Source organism: Heptranchias perlo, chromosome 1 (genome assembly GCF_035084215.1).
Source record: "Heptranchias perlo isolate sHepPer1 chromosome 1, sHepPer1.hap1, whole genome shotgun sequence".
Lineage (NCBI taxonomy): Eukaryota > Metazoa > Chordata > Chondrichthyes > Hexanchiformes > Hexanchidae > Heptranchias > Heptranchias perlo.
Window position 1 is genome coordinate 194,593,874 of NC_090325.1, and position 7,987 is coordinate 194,601,860.

At 53.4% G+C, this 7,987-nt stretch overlaps 1 protein-coding gene across 5 annotated transcripts in view; it reads right to left on the reverse strand.

Moving 5' to 3' along the window:
* Positions 1-7,727, reverse strand: part of LOC137330689 (electrogenic sodium bicarbonate cotransporter 1-like) — a 174,086-nt gene extending 166,359 nt beyond the window's left edge. For all 5 annotated transcript variants that reach the window (XM_067994515.1, XM_067994517.1, XM_067994514.1 and 2 more), the window contains exon 1: positions 7,433-7,727. The gene's annotated coding sequence lies outside the window, so the exon portion shown is untranslated. The remainder of the gene's footprint in view (positions 1-7,432) is intronic.
* Positions 7,728-7,987: the final 260 nt, after the last annotated feature.

Sequence of the window (7,987 nt, forward strand, 5' to 3'; positions counted from 1 at the left end):
TACTGTGAAAAGATTAGCTCTACACATTTGGATCAAATTCCTTAAGCTCTTTCTGCAGTGGGTAACACTGATGCTGTCGGTTCCCGAACGCAAAACTGCCCGGGGTTCGCTAAGACTGGCCATTGTTTTTAGTGGCCCTTCAAATCTAGTGTTAACCTGTCCCTGCAGTTTAACAACAGCCTGCAAGCTGGCTTTGGAATTTCTGGGCTCCAGGAATCCACAGCACTCGTAGGCTCTCCCGATGTAAATGCAGTGAACACCTGTTAAAATAGCGGGCAAAGGAATTCAATAATATGTCAAGTGTTCCTGCTCCAACAGAGCAAATCCAAGGCCAGTCTGTCCTCGCCTCTATCAACAGCTGTATTTTCACATAAATGTGTTTACCATTGTATCATAGTAGGTACAGCCTTTCGGCCCATCGTGCCTGTGCCGGCTCTTTGAAAGAGCTATCCAATTAGTCCCACTCCCCCTGCTCTTTCCCCACAGCCCTGTAATTTTTTTCCCTTCAAGTATTTATCCGATTCCCTTTTGAAAGTTATTATTGAATCTGCTTCCACCGCCCTTTCAGGCAGCGCATTCCAGATCATAACAACTCGCTGTGTAAAAAAATGTTTCCTCATGTCGCCTCTGGCTCTTTTGCCGATCACCTTAAATCTGTGTCCGACCCTCCTGCCACTGGAAACAGTTTCTCCTTATTTATTCTGTCAAAACTGTTCATGATTTTGAACACCTCAATCAAATCTCCCCTTAACCTTCCCTGCTCTAAGAAGAACAATCCCAGCTTCTCCAGTCTCTACACGTAACTGAAGTCCCTCATCCCCGGTACCATTCTGGTAAATCTCCTCTGCAGACCTTTGTTTTGTTGTGATTCATCACACCACTCACTTTCTCTCTCTCTCTCACTGTTTCTCTCCCGCTGTTTCTGTTTCTCTCTCTCTGTCTCACTGTCTCTCTCTCTCATGTCTCCAGCCCACCAGCTCCTCCCCGATTCCTTTGATGTCAGGTGGAATGGTGACCCTCACCTTTGCACAGGCCACTTTTACTTAAAAAGTTATTAGGTTGCGTCCAATTGTTCATATAAAACACCTTCTTGAGTCCCCGTGATTTGATCTATCCCCACGTCTCATCAGTCAGTGGTTGTGGGCTGTAGCTCCATTCACAAACCTAAAGTGACCTGAACACAAGCCCTGAGTGTGAATTAACCCATCGGTACAGAGACAGAAGTCTGGGTTCCCGTGATCCACTTTCCAATAAAGATACATCTTTACACGGGCACTGTAGCATTGGCCAGCTATACTTTAACTCAAAGTCAATTTTGATAATAATAAGTTCGAACAAATTACAATATAATTTTTAAAATAATTATATGAAATAAGTCATAAATGACATTATGCCGAATCAATGGATAATTATAATAAATTACAAATTAACATTTTGAATGATTATAATAAACGAGGATACCTCTGGTGTCATTCCCCATGAGCGTCTATTCCCAGACTGCAAGGCAACCAAACGATACGGAACCAAATCAGACTCCAACTCACCTCACACAATCCACAAACTCACCTTAATATCTCAGAAACATTTGCAACAGAGAGAGAGGGGGTGGGAGAGGGAGAGAGGGGAGGGAGAGAGGGGAGAGGGAGAGGGAGGGGAGAGGGAGAGGGAGGGGAGAGGGAGAGAGGGGAGAGGGAGAGAGGGGAGAGGGAGAGGGAGGGGAGGGAGAGAGGGAGAGGGAGAGGAGAGGGAGAGGGAGGGGAGAGGGAGAGAGGGGAGAGGGGAGAGGGGAGAGGGAGAGAGGGGAGAGGGAGAGGGAGGGGAGGGAGAGAGGGGAGAGGGAGTAGGAGAGAGAGAGGGAGAGGGAGAGGGAGGGGAGGGAGAGAGGGAGAGAGGGGAGAGGGAGAGAGGGAGAGGGAGGGGAGGGAGAGAGGAAGAGGGAGTAGGAGAGAGAGAGGGAGAGGGAGAGGGAGGGGAGGGGAGGGAGAGAGGGGAGAGGGAGGGGAGAGGGAGAGGGAGAGAGGGAGGGGAGGGAGAGGGAGAGAGGGGAGAGGGAGAGGGAGAGGGAGGGGAGAGGGGAGAGGGAGAGGGAGGGGAGGGAGAGAGGGGAGAGAGGAAGAGGGAGTAGGAGAGAGAGAGGGAGAGGGAGGGGAGAGGGAGAGGGAGGGGAGGGAGAGAGGGGAGAGGGAGAGAGGGGAGAGGGAGAGAGGGAGGGGAGAGGGAGAGAGGGAAAGGGAGGGGAGAGGGAGAGGGAGAGAGGGAGGGGAGAGGGAGGGGAGAGGGAGAGAGGGGAGAGGGAGAGGGAGGGGAGAGGGAGAGAGGGGAGAGAGGAAGATGGAGAGAGTGAAAGGGAGAGGGAGGGGAGAGGGAGAGGGAGGGGAGGGAGAGAGGGGAGAGGGAGAGAGGGAGGGAGAGGGAGAGGAGGGAGAGGGAGGGGAGAGGGAGAGGGAGGGGAGAGGGAGAGGGAGGGGAGGGAGAGAGGGGAGAGGGAGAGAGGGGAGAGGGAGAGGGAGAGAGGGAGGGGAGAGGGAGAGAGGGAGAGGGAGGGGAGAGGGAGAGGGAGAGGGAGAGAGGGAGGGGAGGGAGAGGGAGAGAGGGAGAGAGGGGAGAGGGAGAGGGAGGGGAGAGGGGAGAGGGAGAGAGGGAGAGGGAGGGGAGGGAGAGTGGGGAGAGGGAGAGAGGGGAGAGGGAGAGAGGGAGAGGGAGAGGGAGAGAGGAGGGAGAGGGGAGGGGAGGGGAGGGAGAGGGAGAGGGAGAGAGGGAGGGGAGAGGGAGGGGAGAGGGAGAGGAGAGGGAGAGGGAGAGGAGAGGGAGAGAGGGGAGAGAGGAAGATGGAGAGAGTGAAAGGGAGAGGGAGGGGAGAGGGAGAGAGGGAGAGGGAGGGGAGGGAGAGAGGGGAGAGGGAGAGGAGGGAGAGGGAGGGGAGAGGGAGAGGGAGGGGAGAGGGAGGGGAGGGAGAGAGGGGAGAGGGAGAGGGAGAGAGGGAGGGGAGAGGAGAGAGGGAGAGGGAGAGGAGAGGGAGAGAGGGGAGAGGGAGAGGGAGAGAGGGAGAGGGAGAGGGAGGGGAGAGGGAGAGAGGGGAGAGAGGAAGATGAAGAGAGTGAAAGGGAGAGGGTGGGGAGAGGGAGAGGGAGAGAGGGGAGAGGGAGAGGGAGGGGAGAGGGAGCGAGGGAGAGGGGAGAGGGAGGAGGGAGGGAGGGAGAGGGGTGAGGGAGGGGAGAGGGGAGAGGGGAGAGGGAGAGGGGAGGGGAGAGGGAGGGGAGGGAGAGAGGGGAGAGGGAGGAGAGGGGAGAGAGAGGAAGGGAAAGGGAGGAGAGAGGGAGAGAGAGGGAGTGGGAGTGGGAGAGGGAGAGGGAGGGGAGATAGGGGAGAGGGAGGAGAGGGAGAGAGGGGAGAGGGAGAGGGAGAGAGGGGAGGAGGGTGAGGGAGGGGAGAGGGAGAGAGAGGAGAGGGAGAGAGGGGAGAGGGAGGGAGGAGAGGGAGTGGGAGAGAGGGGAGAGGGGAGTGGGTGAGGGAGGAAAGGGAAAGGGAGGAGAGAGGGAGGAAGAGGGAGAGAGGAAGAGGAGAGGGAGAGGGGAGTGGGAGTGGGAGAGGGAGAGAGGGAGAGGGAGAGGGAGTAGGAGAGAGGGGAGAGTGAGAGGGAGTGGGAGAGAGGGAGAGGGAGAGGGAGGTGGAGTGAGGGGAGAGGGAGAGGGAGTGGGTGAGAGGGAGGGAGGGAGTAGGAGAGAGGGTGAGGGGAGGAGAGGGAGAGGGAGGAAAGGGAAAGGGAGGAGAGAGGGAGGAGAGGGAGAGAGGAAGAGGAGAGGGAGAGGGAGTGGGAGAGGGAGAGAGGGGAGAGGGAGAGGGAGAGAGGAGAAGGGAAAGGGAGGAGAGAGGGAGGAAGAGGGAGAGAGGAAGAGGAGAGGGAGAGGGATAGAGAGGAAGATGGAGAGAGTGAGAGGGAGAGGGAGATCTCTCAGATCGGGGTGTCATCTTCTCTCGGTGCAACTGCCCTGTCTAATCTATATTTCTGTCTGATCTTATCTATCTATAGAGGTGGATTAAAGAACTCGCATTTATATAACAGTGTTCACAATCTCAGGACGTCCCAAAGCGCTTTACAGCCAATTAAATACTTTTTGAAATGTAGTCACTCTTGTAATGTAGGAAACCTGGCAGCCAATCTGCGCACAGCAAGATCCCACAAACAGCGATGTGTTAAATGACCAGATTATTTGTTTTTTAGTGATATAGGTTGAGGGGTAAATATTGGGCAGGTCACCGGGGAGAACTCCCTCCTGCTCTTCTTTGAAATAGTGCCATGGGATCCTTTGTGTCCACCTGAGAGGGCAGACGGGGCCTCGGTTTAACCTTTCATCTGAATGATTTAGTAAAGAAGTTTCCAAGCTTTTGTCTTCGTGCGTCACTTGGAGACTCGGGGCCACATATAAAGCTGAAACCCATATCCCCATGGATTTCCATATACCTCAAGTTGCTGATGTACTAACAGACTTTGGTGCTGTGGTTTTAGGATTTATCCACCAATGAGGGAATAGCGTAAGAACAACCCTTTCCAAATCTCCAGGCTCACAAAATTCAAACAGGACAAACCAGCGAGAGATACAATCACAAATAGGACTGGGTTACCTGTGGGCCGCAGTTTGGACCCTCCAGCTTGTAATCCAGGCTGACAAACCCAGTGCAGTACATAGGGAGTGCGGCACTGCCGGAGGGGCAATACTGAGGGAGTGCAGCGCTGCCGGAGGGGCAATACTGAGGGAGTGCGGCACTGCCGGAGGGGCAATACTGAGGGAGTGCTGCACTGCCGGAGGGGCAATACTGAGGGAGTGCAGCGCTGCCGGAGGGGCAATACTGAAGGAGTGCTGCACTGTCGGAGGGGCAATACTGAGGGAGTGCTGCACTGTCGGAGGGGCAATACTGAGGGAGTGTGGCACTGCCGGAGGGGCAATACTGAGGGAGTGCAGCACTGCCGGAGGGGCATACTGAGGGAGTGCGGCACTGCCAGAGGGGCAGTACTGAGGGAGTGCAGCACTGCCAGAGGGGCAGTACTGAGGGAGTACAGCACTGCCGGAGGGGCAGTACTGAGGGAGTGCGGCACTGCCAGAGGGGCAATACTGAGGGAGTGCAGCGCTGCCAGAGGGGCAGTACTGAGGGAGTACAGCACTGCTGGAGGGGCAGTACTGAGGGAGTGCAGCGCTGCCGGAGGGGAAATACTGAGGGAGTGCGGCGCTGCCGGAGGGGAAATACTGAGGGAGTGCAGCACTGCCGGAGGGGCAGTACTGAGGGAGTGCAGCGCTGCCGGAGGGGCAGTACTGAGGGAGCGCTGCACTGTCAGAGGGACAGTACTGAGGGAGCGATGCACTGTTGGAGATGTCTTCTTTTCAGATGAGATGTTAAACCGAGGCCCTGTCTGCCCCCTCAGGTGGACGTAAAAGATCCCCTGGCACTATTTCAAAGAAAAGCAGGGGAGTTCTCCCCTGTGCCCTGGCCAATATTTATCCTTCAACCAACAACAGTGAAACAGATTATCTGGTCATTATCGCAATGCTGTTTGTGGGATCTTGCTGTGCACAAATTGGCTGCCGCGTTTCCTACATTACAACAGTGACTACACTTCAAAAGTACTTCATTGACTGTAAAGCGCTGTGGGACGCCCTGAGATTGTGAAAGGTGCTCTATCAATACAAGTCAATCCGTCCCTCCTGGGGTGAGGTACGGCAAGATCAGTGTTTGGTGCTGGTGAATCGCTCACAGGTGGCCACTTTAAATGTGCAGGCGTAAGGGGTTGGAGGGGAGGGAAGACGGAGAGCTGGGGGCTTGGTCACATTGTGGGGATTGAAGATTTAAGGTGTTCCAGCTTCAGGACGGGTCTGGCTGATTTCCCCCCCATCTCAAGCCACATCCCTGCGAGCAGGCAGAGACTGAAACACTGAAGGGGTGAAACAGCCAGCTCTCTCGCTCTCCACACTTTACCTGTGGCGGGGATTCAGTAAAAAGAAACAACCTTTCACGACCTCAGGATGTCCCAAAGCCCTTTACAACTAAGAACTTTTGAAGTGCAGTCACTGCTGTAAATGTAGGAAACGCGGCAGCCAACTTTCGCGCACAGCAAGATCCCACAAACAGCAATGTGATAAATGACCAGGTGATCTGTTTCAATTGGTATTGGTTGAGGGATACATATTCAGGTAGAACTCCCCTGCTCTTCTTCAAAACAGTGCCCATGGGACCTTTTTACATCCACCTGAGAGGGAACATGGGGTTTAACATCTCATCAGAAAGACAGCGCAGTTCCGGCACGGGGAGTGTCAGGCGTAGGTTTTGTGTTCAAGTCTCTGGAGTAGGACTGGACTGGAAACCACGACCTTCTAATTCAGAGGAGAGTGAGAGTCACTGAGAGCCCCAGCAACAGAAAACAGCAGCAAACCTTCAGTCTGCACACCTTCCATCCAATGCGGGGGGTTGTTATTTTATTTTTCACCAGCAACCGGTGAAAGAGGCACTCAGCCCGAGGGGGAGAGAGCTCCTTCCCAGCCCGAGGGGGGAGAGCTCCTTCCCAGCCCGAGGGGGGAGAGCTCCTTCCCAGCCCGAGGGGGGAGAGCTCCTTCCCAGCCCGATTCTCATCTCAATTCGCCCCTTTTTAAAAATTATTGTGGACAAGCTGTAAAAACACGTGGCGTCTCCCCAAAAACACAACACAAACCTTTCGGACGAAGGGGTTTGTTTTAATACCAAACACGGGAAACCAAAACACATGGGTGCAAAGTTCTGACTTAATTTAATTTGATTTCCAAATTCCGTTCGCTTCTCTTCATTCCCCAATCCAGGAGAACAGGCACTCTGAGATCAGACACAAAGAGCATCGTGTCCTGAAAATCCTCTTTGTCCCCAAACAGAGAGGGGAAAAATGCTCCTTTCAAAAGGAAAGGGCCCAGTTGGCACTTTCTGGGTGATTTTGCCCCCTTAACACACACACACACAGACACACAACACACAGACAGATAATACAGACACACAACACACAGACACACAATAGACAGACACACCATACACAACACACAGATACACAACACAGACACACCATACACAACACACAGATACACAACACAGACAGATACAACATACACAGACACACAAACACCACACACACGCACACAGACTCAACATATAGATACATATAGACACAGACAGACACACAACACAGACAGAAACACAACAGACACACACCACACACAGACACACCACACAGACATCTCACAAATACACACCACGCACACAACACACAGACACACAACACACAGAGAACACACAGACAGACACACACACTCGCATAACACACACAGGGAGCACCCAATTAACTCATTCTCCTGTGTATTTAATGGTGCAAAATAAAAGAACAATAGCTCCAAACTCTCTCTCTCTTTCTCCCTCTTACCTCCGAGCTGTGTCTGTGGACTCCAATTTGCAGCAGTTCCCCGAGAGTGGTGGAGAGGGACTGGGTCACTGTCCAGCCTTCGCTTTCCGATCTCTCTCTCTCGGAGTCTCCCTCACACCATGTGGCTGAATCTGTAACATACAAGAGGGGGATTTCCCTCTCTCTCTCTCTCTCTCTGCCTTCCACAGTGGAGGTCCCTGACTCACACTGAAGGCAGCTCTCTCTCCCCCTGAGTCAGTGTGTGTGTGTTTTGCTCGGTGTCTCTCTCTCTCTCTGAGTTACTCACAGACCAGCTTCACTTTCCATATTTAAAGTGCTAATGCTCGATCACGTCACTGACTCAAGTGGGAGGCAAGATCTTAAAGGGGTCAAAGTGCTCCTTAAAGGAACTTTAGTCCTTCTTTACCGTTCTGTTTTCTATTTTAAATTGGATCGATTTTAACTAACTTCATATCACCAACACTCGGGGGGATAGTAATGTCCGTTTCGCTGTAGAGTGTAAGGAATAACTTTATTCGAAAGTGACTCCACTTGACAATGTTACAAGACTGTTAA